This window comes from Lepidothrix coronata, unplaced genomic scaffold (genome assembly GCF_001604755.1).
Source record: "Lepidothrix coronata isolate B3197 unplaced genomic scaffold, Lepidothrix_coronata-1.0 Scaffold187, whole genome shotgun sequence".
Taxonomy (NCBI): domain Eukaryota; kingdom Metazoa; phylum Chordata; class Aves; order Passeriformes; family Pipridae; genus Lepidothrix; species Lepidothrix coronata.
In genome coordinates, this window is record NW_016690367.1 from 1,473,214 (window position 1) to 1,486,577 (window position 13,364).

The window sequence follows — 13,364 nt, forward strand, 5'->3', positions numbered from 1 at the left end:
TCCATCCATCCATCCATCCATCCATCCATCCATCCATCCATCCATCCATCCATCCATCCATCCCCAACTCTGTGCCAGCCCCCCACCAATGTCCCCCTGCTAATGTTCCCCCACTGGTGTCCCCCTGACAATGTCACCCCAAAAACATCCCTCACCAACATCCTCCTGCTGATATTCCCCCACCAATGGCCTCCCACCAACACCCCCACTAACAGGCCCCTCCAGTGTCCCCCCTCCAACATCCCCCAATCTACATCCCTCCACCACCACATTCCCCACTGATGCTCCCCCACAATGTTCCCTCACCGATGTCCCTCCACCGTGTGCTGCCATTCCCAAGGATTTTTCCCTCCCTCACACCGAGCCCTGAAGCTCTTTTGCTGCCATTTGAGAAGTTCCCCGCAGCTCCCCGGGGGTGTTTTTTCTCTAATTTGGGACATGAAAAGATGTGCTGTCCCCTCACACCTGATGATCCATGTGGAACCCAAACCTCCCCTGGCTGCAGGGGGCTGGCTCAGGACCTGGATGATCCCCCCCCCACAATGTCTCACTGGTGTCAGATGTTGGCACAACGACCCTCCTCTAATGAACCATCACACCAACACCTCGGGCAGCCACAGCCTATTGATCCAGCCCTCACCATTCCGGAATGGATTGCTGTTTAAAACAAAATAAAAAGGGAATAGGGAGCAGCTTGTCCCTCCCTGCTCTGTGGGACACTTAATGAGGTCTGAGGAGGGATCGGCTGACACGGCAGCTCCGGGATTTTTGTTTTGATAAAATTAAAATCCATTAGAAATGTCTGGCTGGGAACTGGGTCTCACAGCCTGGGGTTTTTTTTTCTGTTCCTCGGGATTAGCTTTATGGTGAGAAGTGTCCAGATCAAGGCAGGGAGGCTGCAGGAAGGGCTGGGAAGGGGAGGAAGCCCTGAGGAGGTGCCGGTGGCTCTGCAGAGCCCTGGGAATTCACTGGGGTCCTGGGGTTGTTGGGTGAGATTCAGAAAGTTGTTGTTCCAAGGAAGGGTTTAGAAAGTGCAAGGGATTTTTTTTCGGTGTAAACCCTTCCTGACACCCCACAGTGCATCAGCCCCTGCCTCCCCTGCAGCTCACCCCGGGGAGGTGGAGGAGCATCAGGGGGTCAGGCAGGAGCCTCGTCTGAAACTGGGTCTTTAGCTCTGAAATGTAGAAACTTTTCCAGGGTTGTAATAATTTCACAGCAAATTTCATGCTTAGATTTGGGTTGGTTTTGATTTGTTGTTGTGGTTTTTTTTTTTTTTATTATTATTCTTTCTTTTTTTTTGTCTTTGAAGGAGAACATATTTCACCCTGTCAAACGTTTCTCCTGAACAGACAGAGAGACTGAACCCCCTTCTGGGCATTCCTCCAACCCCCCTTTCGGAGTTCACCCATCAGTCCTGTGTTCTAAAGCTGGCATGATCTCCTACCCAAACCCCAGAGATGCTGCCAGGTGCCCAGTTACCCATGTGCTGCCCCTGCCAAAGGAAATGGGGACATGCTGCCTTCTGGGAACATGTGCTGATGCAGGAGAGCAGTTCCAGGTCCCCTCTTTCAGGGATGGGGTTTCGTGGTGGATTTGGCAGTTCATGGCTGGACTCGACGATCTTGGAATCATCAAATCATGGAATGGTTTGGGTTGGAAGGACCTTAAAGCCCATTTTGTTCCACCCCTCTGGGCAGAGACACCTTCCACTAGCCCAGGTTGCTCCAAGCCCCATCCAACCTGGCCTTGGACACTTCCAGGGATTCAGGGGCAGCCACAGCTTCTCTGGGCAACCTCTTGCACCTGTTCTGATTCTGTGATTCCCTGGTTTATGATTCCCAGCTCCCTGGGGCCCTGTCTGTGGGATGCAAACCATCCCCAGCCCCAGGAGGCTGCGGAGAACCAGGGACAGGTGGAGAGCCGGGGGAAGCAGAGGTGAAACGCTGCATCCAAGGTCATGGAACATCCAGGAATCACACACTGATCCCCTGTGGTTTAGGTGATCTCCAGGCCGGGTCAAGCTCCTGTGCAATGCCAAGGTGGGAGCTTCCCATCAAATCACGTTCCCCATTTTGCTTTCTCTTTCCTGAGAGCTCTCGGAGACCATTAAGGGAAACAGGAGATGTTTGCAAGGTTAAGAGACTCAGTGTCTCAACTCCCCAGAAGGTTTGCAGTAATTTACAGCTGAAGGCAGCGAGGGCTCTTCATGGGGGGAAGGGAAATGCAATTTAAGGGAACACAAATAAATAAGAAGCTGCAGCAGCCAACACTGTCTGATTTAATCCCCAGCCCACGAGAAAGATTTATTCTGTTATCTGACGGTTTGATCACCCCAGGAATCCCGTAGGTCAACCCATATCTCCTGTTATTATCTCTGGGCTCTTTCCACCAAGATGCACAGGGGAGATTTGGTGAAGAGATGAACCAAAGGGGGGTGTTGATAGGAGTGTAATGGATGGGACCCCCAGGGACCTTTGTCGTGGGGGGAACTCCAAAGATGCTCTGCATCAGATGTGGAACGGCTGGAGCTGTGTCAGGGCAGGCTCAGGGTGGATTTTAGGGAAAGCTTCTTCCCCCAGAGGCTGGTTGGGCACTGCCCAGGCTCCCCAGGGCAGTGGGCACAGCCCCAAGGCTGCCAGAGCTGCAGGAGGGTTTGGACAACACTCTGAGGGACAGGGTGGGATTGTTGGGGTGTCTGTGCAGGGCCAGGGGTTGGATGGATGATCCTTGTGGGTCCCTTCCAGCTCACGATGTTCTGTGAGTCTGTGATAGAGAGGATGATGAAGAGTTGCTGTTGGGGGGTTTGTTCCCACCTGCAGCCCATCCACTGTTACCCCGTGGTCACTACATGGAATTTGGAAGGTGCAGATCAGGCCCCTGAAGGCATTCTGGGATCAGAAAGGCCAAATCTGCTCCCTGCTCTGGGGCTGAGCACCCACGTGGAGGGTGTTGGTGGCCTCTGGTGGGGGTGGGAGGGTATGATTTGCACACTCATGTGCAAAGAAGCCCCCAGGGGGAGGAGATTTGGTCACAAGTGGTGGCCAAGCCTGAAATACAGCCTGGAAGGACCATATGGGACTGGCATTAGGCCCTCAAGGCAGCCAGAAATCCTCTTGCAAGGATTAGAGCAGGGAGAGGGAAGCTCCTAAAGAGGCTGAGGGATGGATGAATCATGAAGTCATTAACCTTCATTAGTGAGGGCAGGCACAGCTCAGGTGTCTCACAGGTGATGGCAGCGAAGGAGGGCAGGACCTGAGGGCCAGGGAATGTCCACTGGGAATCCTGGAGCTGTTGGGGTGATGGAGCCTCGGGGTTTTCCTGAGGTGCTTGAGCAACTTCCTAGGGATGCTCCTGCAGGATGGTGGTGTTGGGCTGCAGATGCTCCAGGATTTACCTCCTGGGCCACCACAGCTCAGGGTATGACGTGTCCTTGTCTTGTCTGAGTGTCAGAACTGCAAGGCTGACCAGTCCAGTTGGTTGTCCTGTGTCTGGAGTCAGTGTGGGAGGAACTGGAGGACTCTCCTGTTGGGAAAAGCCTCGTGCTGGGGTGTGGGACACCACGGGCAGGGCATTCCTGGGAGCCCTGCAGGGGCTGGCAGCTCCTTGGTTTAGACGCCAGAGAAGTGGGAAACACCCCTCTAAACCCCTGGAGGAATAAAAATATGCACGTTGGAATCCATCCAGTGGGACACCTGCAGCGTGATTCCCTCCCTGGGGCTCTCCCTTCCACCCTGTTCGTGCAATTCCAGCGTCCCTTCCCAAACACCCTGTTTGCTCCCTTCCACGTGTCTGGGAAAAATCATCCAAAAGACCCTCTGGGCCACTTTTCCCTCCCCCCCTCCCCACCATTTGGCTTCCTTCCTGCACATTTCTCAGTGCTCCCCCCTCTTCTTCCCGTGCTGCTTAATAATTTCCCGTTGCAGAGCGTGCCTTTTGCTGCTGGAGCTGCCTGGGAATGGCACCAAAAAGCCACGGGAAAACTCTCCCACGCAATCAGGCACGAAGCCCACAGAGCCATATGCAGAGGGAAATGCAGCCCCTACCAAAAACACAGCCAGAATGCAGAGACACAAACACACCCAAATAAACAGCCTCACCCCCCCCAGTGCACCTGAACAGCAGCCACACAGGCAGGTGTGTTGAGGGAGCCTGTTTGGAGCCACTCAGAGACACAAAAAATGCAGGTGGACGTGGAGATTTTATGGATTTATATAGATTTATACAGATTTATACAGATTTATACATCCCTCCCTTCTGCACCAAGAGAAAATGCAAAGATGGGGCACATGAACTCCCCTGCCTTTGCTGCCCTGCTGCAAGACCATTTGGCAAAGGACCCCTCTTGGTTTGAGGTTCTCTGGCTGGAATTAAATGTGTTGCCAAGCCCCGGGAGCTGAGGCTGTTTGCAAACCTGCCCTGGCCCAATTTCGTGCCTTTCACAGGCTTTTTAACTCAGAGAAAGGCTGGTTAAATACTGCACAAGGGTGGGCAGCAAACTGCTGGCCCAGGAGAGGGTGTGGGATGGGTAGGTGGAAGCCTAATTAGTGGCCTTGTCTTAATTGAGCACAGGAAGGGGTTGGGGATTGCATTTTTCTGTAGGAAAATGTTTTGTTTTGTTTTGTTGGTTTTTTTCCTGATCCAAGGGTTTTTTTCCCAGCATTAACTAAATAACTGCTGCTATCCTGGCTGGGCTCTGCAGGCCATGCCAAGAGGGAAAGGTATTTGACTTGGCTCCAAGAGGAGAGATTTTGCATGGAAAAGCCAGCCAGGGTCTTCTCTCTGGGATGATATCCAGGAGTGGGAGCAAAGGGAGTTTGGACACTGCCCACCTGGGAGCTGGGCAGCTGCAAGTCCTCCCATTTTGGGACCCCAAAACGTGACTACTGCTTCATGGGGAAAAGAGAAAAAATGCTGACTTTTCCTGGGAAGGCAAAGCTTGGGGAAAAAAAATTAAAAAATCAGGCCACTGCTTTTAATTTTTCTTTTTTTTTTTTTTTCACGCTGTAATTTTAAACCTTTCCCTCTGAGGAGCTCCCAGAGCTCCGTGTTGACATTGGCTCTCGGGGCGGGAGGGAGGTTTGTGGCAGACCACAAAGGGTTTTGCAATCAAAACAAAAAGTAGCATCAAAAGGGGAACGACACAAGGGTGGGAGTGTTGAAACCTGATGTCTTCTCTTGCTTTTTTTTTCCTGGCCTTCCCCCCCCACACCTCGAAAAGCCCAGCAGGTTTTGCAGGGCTTGGAGTGTGTTCCCAAGGGAGTTCTGTGAGGTTTTGGTGTCTGGGTTGGCCCTGGCTGGTGCCACCTGCCCAGCAGCTTCCAGGTCAGGGAAGTGATGGAATCACCACCCTGGAGGGACTGAACAGTCAGGGAGCTCTGGCAACTGGGGACAAGGTGAGTGGGGGGCTTGGCAATGCTGGGTTAATGGCTGGACTTGACCTTCCAGATCTTTTCCAACCCGAATCCTTCAGTGCCCTGCAGGCTGTGCTGAGCACACGTGGCTCTGCCCCATCTCCTGCTTGTTGTCACCCAAACCCAAGCTGGGATCTCCTGCAGCTGCTCTGACTTTTGGGGGCTGTGTGTGCTCATGGGACTCCGAGTTAAACTATCCCGGAGTGGGAGGTCAGAAATGGGCCAGAACTGAATTGTAGCTCTTTTTCTTCCACTTTTTATCACTTTCTAATTGCAGGGGATGGAGGTGGGCACTACAAAGCAGCTACAAAGTCCAGTGTGGGGTGATGCTTTCAGGGGTGTCCCACAGGGCAGGAAAGTGCCTGTGTGGGTCCAGCCAAAACCAGGCAGTGCTTTGAAAGGGGGAGGATCCGAGTTCTCGTGCCCGGGGCAGCAGGGGGGATGGTTTGCCTCGAGGCTGAGGTGAGCTTCTCCATCTCATTTCCCCCTCCCAGTGTTTGCCTCCTCGCCTCTCAGGCTCTCTGTGGGACACCTTGCTGCCTGTAAACTGCACTTAACACATCCCTGAGCACTGCAGAAGGAGAAGGACTAATTGTTCAAAGTGCTGAGTAAATCCTGGCAGAGTGTTCCCGCTGTCCCAGCGCCCAGGGCTCCTCTGGGCTGGGCTCCTCTGCAGAGCCAGAGCCACGTGCCATGACCTGGCTGGACTTGCCGAGGCCATGTGATCCCCTTGGCACAAAGTTTGGGGGCCCCAGACCCTGTTCAGGTGCACCCAGGTCTTTGGGACGAAGGGCAGGCACCAGCTCGTGAGGAAAAGCTGTTCCAGTGTGGGGGTTTGTGGTTTGGCACCTTCCTTGGTGACACAGCACCTGAGGCACCACTTGGTTGGTGAAAGGACAGTTTGGGGCTGTGCCACCAGCAGGGAAGCAGCCCAGGCACTTGCCCAGAGGTAGGACTTGGTGCCCAGCATTTAATTAGTGTCCAAAGAATTAACTTATTTCCAAAAATTGTGTTCAAGGCTTGGGCCGTTCCCATTTGAGAGCCTTCTGCTGACACCAGGGCACAGCTTGGCAGGGATTTGCATGTCCTGCCTCCATCCCTGCCCACTTCCCTGCCTGCTTTGCCTGGGGGGTGTGCAGGGTCAGCTCAGCTCTGGTCAGGCTCTGTCCTGCCGTGCTTGATGTGCTGCTCTGCCCAGGAAATGTCTCTGGTGCACAGGAGCTGTGGGTCCACCATCCCAGCTCTCCAAAGACAGCAGAAAAGCAGGTCAAGAGGAGACAATGAAGCCACAGTGAGCACAAAATGTTCTCCATGGGGATGAGGGATGTGTTGAGCCCACTGCATTCCAGGAGGGAACCATCCCCTCCCCCTGGATCCCCCTGCATCCATCCCCAGGGACCACCCTCCCTATGGAGAGCCTTCCTTTGTGTCCCCTCTCTCTGGTGCATCATGGTGAGGTGTCTGATCTGTCCATCATCTGTCTCAGTTTCTCTCCCTGTTGATCTCTCTGCCAGCCCCTCTTTAGGGTCGGTGTGGGGTTGGAATGAGATGATCTTTAAGGTCCCTTCCAACACAAACCATTGTGGGATTCTAGGACTGAGTTTCCCAGCTGGGCCCTTCCCCAGGCTCAAGCAGAAGTGCCTCCCACTGTACCTGTGCCAGTCTGAGAGGTGTTGCACCTTGGAGATACCAGATTCTCTGCACGAATTTTGGAGCCTTGGCTGGCCAGGCTGGGTTTAAACCTGGGTTCATACACTCCAACTTCAGGAAAAGCTGCCTGGGACTTCCCAAAGCACTTCCAAACGCTGCCCTGGGGCTTTGTGCAGAGGCTGTGTCCAGAGGATGACCCGGGAAAAGTCCAATCCCTCAGGTTTCCTTGGCTCTTCCATGCCACCTGTGCCAGATGTGCCCACATCCCCATCCCCATGCCCAGCAGGAGCAGGGCTGGAGCGGTGGCTGCACGTCCTGGCATCACACCCGTGGCACAGGGGGGCACGACAGAAGGGCTTAACGAGGGTTTGAAAGCAACATCTTGTAAACTTTGGAGCAAAGAAGCTGCAGTTTGATTGGAACATGTTTGCTTGGCAGGGGCTGCCCGGGCCCCTGCTGCTGCTGCTGCTTTTACTGGTGCTAATTAGGCAGATTTCCATCCTGGCAAGTGGCTCCTCCAGCGAGTCCCAGCAGGCCCAGCATCCCACTGGGAGCGGTGGAGGGGACCAGCGAGTCCCCCCTGGCAGTGCAGGCTGGAGGTGGGTCATGCCCTGGGGCAGCTCAGTGGCACTGGAGCCTCCTGGGGTGGTGGCACAGGGAGGGGCAGTCCTGGCTGGGTGGTGAGTGCAGAGCACTGAGGATGATCCCAAACCCCTGGGATCCCTCGCTGACCTCAGTGACTGGGCAATCAGAGCACCCTGCTCTGCCCAGAGCACCCAGGTTGGGGTTTCAGCAGTGTGGTGGCACCCTGGGCTTTTGACAATGATGTGATGGCCCAGAACAGGGAGCACTTAAACACCTTTACAAGCTCAGGACTAATCCTCCTCCCACTGGAGTCATCCCACGGGCACTTTCCCTCCCATTGCAACCATCTGCTTCTTTTGAAGCTTGATAAATATTTCCTTTCCCCCCCAGTCTCTGCCTTTCACTCCTCCTCCTCTAAGGCAAAAACCCTGCAACAACCCAAACATCTGCAGCATCACCTCCTCCCACCCCTAAAAGCACTTCCCATTTTCTTTTTTCCTGGCACAGCTTCACTTCCACGGTGGCTGTTGGGGGACGAGCAGGGACAGAAGGGGAAGTGGCACCGACCTGCCCGTGCCACATCTGTGCCAAGGCTGCTGTGGCTGTTTGCCAGGCTCTTTTCCCAGTGTCTCCACACACAGGAGATCCCTGGCTGGGGTCGTCAGGGTAATCCAATTCCTTGCTTTAATGTTTGTCGGGAGTCAGGTCCCTCTTAATCTATTACCGGTGTCATTAAAAGGGAAAATGTTTGCTTGCAGGGCCTCGGTGGCCTTTTAAAACTACTTACAAATGTAATTAGCAGCTACCTTAGGAATTTAACCCTTTCCTGACGTGGCCAGCTCTGTTTCCATGGAAGCAGCAAAGGGCCTGATTGGGAAATTTGGTAGGAATAGCCCAGATTTGGTGTCTCTGTGACTGTGAGGGATGTGCAGCTGCTGTGCTGGAGCAAGGGAGTGTTTTAAAAGATGCTTTGGGATCTGCAGGTGAGACTGTTGGTATTTAAGACAACATTCTTCTCGCCCTGAGCTTAGAGACATCAGGGCTTCGAGTTGCATTCCACCCCCTTTGAGGTTTTCCAGGCTTCATCCAAGCTGGAAGTAGCCCAGTGGCACTGGCAGATGGGATTTGGAGCCAGGCTCCATCCAAGCAGCCCTTATAGCCCCGGGGTGCCAGCAGCCATATGGGGCCTCCCAGAGCTCCACAGGGACAGGCCTGAGGATTCATCCATCTTCTCCAGCTCCAGCATTCCCGGGGCTCTGCTGCCACAGCCCTTGTGCCTCCATTTGTCACCCTGGGCAACAGCAGGGCCAGCTCAGGGGGGTGTTTATTCCCATGGGGATGTCAAATATGCTCCAGAAACAGGGACAGCAGAAGGAGGTCATCCCAGTAATGCTGTATTTTCCCACTGCCTGATGCTCCTGGAGGCAGATCATGCTGCTGTGGTGGTTTTATCGTTTATTTAGACCATGAACTCTGCAGAACTTCTTAATGTGCATCCAGCTGGTGGGAAGAGCACACATATCCATGGGGTCCTGCTGCAGGAAGCTTTCAAAGAACTGGAATGTTCCTTTTTAATGAGTTTTTCACCCTTTGTTAAGGTAACAGAGCTCTCACCTGAAGTGCTGCCTTAGAAACCCTTCAAGGAGAGGAGTTGTGAAGGTCCTGGTGGTGCAAACCTGGGACAGTGGAGAGGTTGTGTTGCTTGGTTAAAGGTGAAGCATCTTATTGATGCCACAGCCCTGATGTGGTGCTTTAATCTTCGTGTAATTTTAAATTTCATGAATTTCCTTCATGAAATTCCTGTGGGGGAATTTACCCAGAGTCAAAATTGGTCCCTGGATCCAAATCTTTAATAGTGGGTGCAGGAACATCCATCCTGCCCTGTGACTTTGGGCACCTCAGAGGAGTCTGGTGTGAGCAGAGAAAGCCTGAACTCTTGTCTCAGTTAAGATCTTGGAAAATGTCCCCAGCCCAAGAAAGGGGGACCTGGAATGGAGGTGTGCTTGTCCTGGCTGAAGGAAACCCTGGTCCCTCTTAAGTGATCACCTGCTGCTCTGCTTTTGAGGAGCAAACCAATTTTACCACCAGCAGCTCCTGCAAGGAGCTCTTGCCATAAAGGGGGGAGTTCTGTGTCTTAGCAGCTCCAAAACCAGTCGTTTTAACCAAAGCAGTTGGTTTGCAGCTCATTTTTCTTTTCTGTGCAATTAAGAATTATCTGCATGGCAACAGCCCAGGCCTGGCTGAGCTCAAGTTGGGGTGTTTCAGACCCTGCCCAAAGTCCAGTCAACAACCTGCAGGATCCAGTGTTGGCTGTAATTTTGGCCACTTCATAAGGAAGTGGTGGAGAGAGACTGACTTTGTAGCAGGGAAGGGGAAAGGCTCAAAGGAGCAGCTCGGGTGCAGAAGCCAAAAGCAACCTCAGCTGCAGCACCTGGGGAGCAGGGATGGGGGTTCTAAGGATGAGCAAAGAATCCCAGAATTGTTTGGGTTGGAAGGGATGTTAAAAATCACCCAGTGCCACCCCCTGCCATGGGCAGGGACACCTTCCACTAGCCCAGGTTGCTCCAAGCCCCATCCAACCTGTCCAGCCAGGTATAAATGACTGATTTGGGTTGGAAAGAACCTCAAAAATCATCTGCTTCCACCCCTGCCACCAACAGGGACACCTTCCACCAGCCCAGGTTGCTCCAACCTGGCCTTGGACACTTCCAGGGATCCAGGGGCAGCCACAGCTTCTCTGTACAACCTGTGCCAGGGCCTCCCCACCCTCACAGGGAAGTTTCTTCCTAATATTTAATCTAAACCTACTCCCCTCTCCTACCTCACTCCAACCCTACAATGCCTTTAGGTTTCAGAATTAACATGTGCAGTAATCCACAGCTCTTGTTTTGATCTCAGGCTTCTCCCAAGGATTTCTGTGTTGCATTTGCATCCAGAAACTAAAGCAGTTTAATAGTGGGTTGGTCTTTGCTCCCACCATTGCCTGCAGGAGTGTGGGAGGCTCAGGCAGAACCCTCAGCTCAGCTGTGCCTTCCTCTGCTTCTGCTTCACAGCCAAACCAGCAACAGCCACCCAAGGAAAGCAAACCTTTCTCTGCTTTGCCCCCCCAGCCCCCCAAGATGGTCCATGGTGATACTGGGGGGGCAACTGGTCCTCCTTTCCCCTGTGGAGGAGCAGCAGCACTTAGGAGAGGAGGAGGAAGGTCCACTCCTGCCCTTGCCGTGTCTTGGGCTGCTTCTCCGGGGCCATTCCCTTGATCCAGTCTTGACAGGGTGTCTGAGGGGACACCCTCAGTCTATCTGACAGTCTATCTGACTGAAGCATCCCCTGTTTGCATCTATCCAGGCAGAGTAACCCACCCCAAAATGCCTTGGTGCAGGTCGTGCACCTCTAGTGTGATTTAAACTGGAATTACAGAGCTGGAGGTCTGGCTTGGCTGGAATAACTGGGACACATTTGGAGCACTGGTTTGACAGTGCTGGCCGTGTGGCACAAAATCTGCAGTGAGAACCATGACTTCACAGATTCAAAGGTTGGAAAAGCCCTTTAAGGCCATCGAATCCAACCATTCCCACCAAGTCCCGAAGTGCCACATCCACACGGCTTTTTAAATCCCTCCAGGGTTCATGAATGCAAAAGTTCTTCCCAAAGCAAAAGCCGTTCCCGGGCAAACCATTCCAGCGGTCAGGCTGTGTCCCTCAGGAGCTCGGGGGATGGCTCTGTGCAGGCTGGGCTTGGGGACAGCCAGGGTGGGACGTGTCCCAGCCCGGGGTGACTCTGGCTGCGGGTCTCCCCTCAGCACATGGTTTGCTCTCCTCCCTGGGAGCTGACAGTACTTCGAGCTCCACCTATTGTCGCACACTTGGATGCAGCTGAAATTCCAACTGCAAGCGGATATCTCTGGAGCTCCTCGCCCGTCTGACGAGGAGAGCTCGTGTAAATCCGTGGTTATTAGGATTTCCCGATAAGCCAGGGGGGAGATGGGCGCTGCTGGAGAGGGAGCGCTGGCTTTTTGGGAAAGATTTTGCTCTTCAGGCTGAACTCTCATTCGCAGGCAGTGATTTTTCCAGTCCCACCAGCTGCTTCCTTCCCTTCCTGGATCGTGTCTGCGTCCCTTCAGCTGTCACAGGCGGTGTGGTCTCACCCCATCACATTTGGGGACACTCCTAGTCAAGCTCCAAGCCCCTCCTTGCACCGCAGCTCCCCTCCTGCTTCAGCCCAGCTCTTCCCGAGCTCCTTTCACAAACAGCTTTTACAGCGGAAAAGACGTCCCAGATGGGAAAACCAAAAAGCTGGAGCCTGCCTGGCCTCGAGGGTTGGTTCCCGTGTGGTTTGGGGGAGCCCCGACCCCTGGCACAGAGCTGGGATCCCATCCCAGGAACTCTCCTCACCTTCCCCGGGGGCAGAAGCGCCGCACAGGCAGCTCCTCTCTGCCTGTCAGCTCTGCAGCATCCCCCGAGCGTCTCACTCCCCGCTGAGAGCACTTAATTACCATTAATTACCCCTGACTGGTTTTTAATTGTTCCCCAATAACACCTCCTGATGAGGGGAAGAGGAGCGTATTCTGCTACAGCTGCAACACCCGCAACTTTCCTCCCCTGGCAAGTTCAGAAGAGATTCATTTTTCATGGAAAATTTTGTGGTTTCTGGCTGTCCTGCCCGTGGTGGGAGCATCCCTTTGGTGCAGGGGTTGATATTCCAGGTTTTGGGCAAAATAGAGACTGAGGAGGAGATGGAGATGGACTATCCACCATGGGACTGTGACAGGATCTGTCACTTCTCAGCTTCACCTGCCCAGATCCCTTTAGGTCTTTCTGCCCTCCCTGTCACTCTTCCCTACAGTGGTTTTTCTCATTTCTCTCCATACCTTGATATAACAGGATGAAATTAAACTGCATCAAATTTCGGCTGTCAGGAAGGAAATAATAATAATAATAATAATAATAATAATAATAATAATAATAATAATAATAATAATAATAATAATAATAATAATATGGCAAAATCTCTTAGACCATGGAATAATCCTCCAGGGGAAATGGTGAGAGCTTTATTACTTCAGTCATTTACACCTGGGCTGGACAGAAACCCTGGGACAAAAAATACTGGGAGAAATGCAGTAGATACAAGAGCACCTGGGGATAAAAGAAGGGTTTTGTGCTGGGAGGTGACCTTGACTTGCTCCTTGTACATCCTGAGATGTAAAGGCACGTTCAGAGGTGGGAAATCCACTTTTAACAAGGGGCTGCTCTGTAATGAGCAGGTGAGATTTCTCAGCCCCCCCTGGGTCCCAGGGTGTTTAAAGCAAGCCAGGCTGATGGGCTCTGTCAGGGAGTTAACCAGCCTGGTCGTATTCAGCCTTTATTGTTATTGAAAATCGACAGTTAGGAGTTGAAGCCTGATTTTAGCCGCTGACATTTATTGCTGATATAACATATAGGCTCTCTCTCCTCTTGGAGCTGTGCAAACACGGCTCCTGCACTGCTCCCTGAGGAGCCTGGCCTTTGGATGGGGGATTTAGCAGAGGCTGGAGGACCACTGGGACATCCCAGCCCTTCCTGAGTTTTCCTCTGGGTGTCCCTGCCCGTGGTGTGACCGCTGAGACCAACCCAAGGACGTGGGCTGAAGGCTGAGTGTTGTGTCAGCCTCCTCCTCTTCACAGTGGTGTGTGGATAAATAACCTCTTGCCCAGCTCCCAGTAGCACCCAAAATCCATAT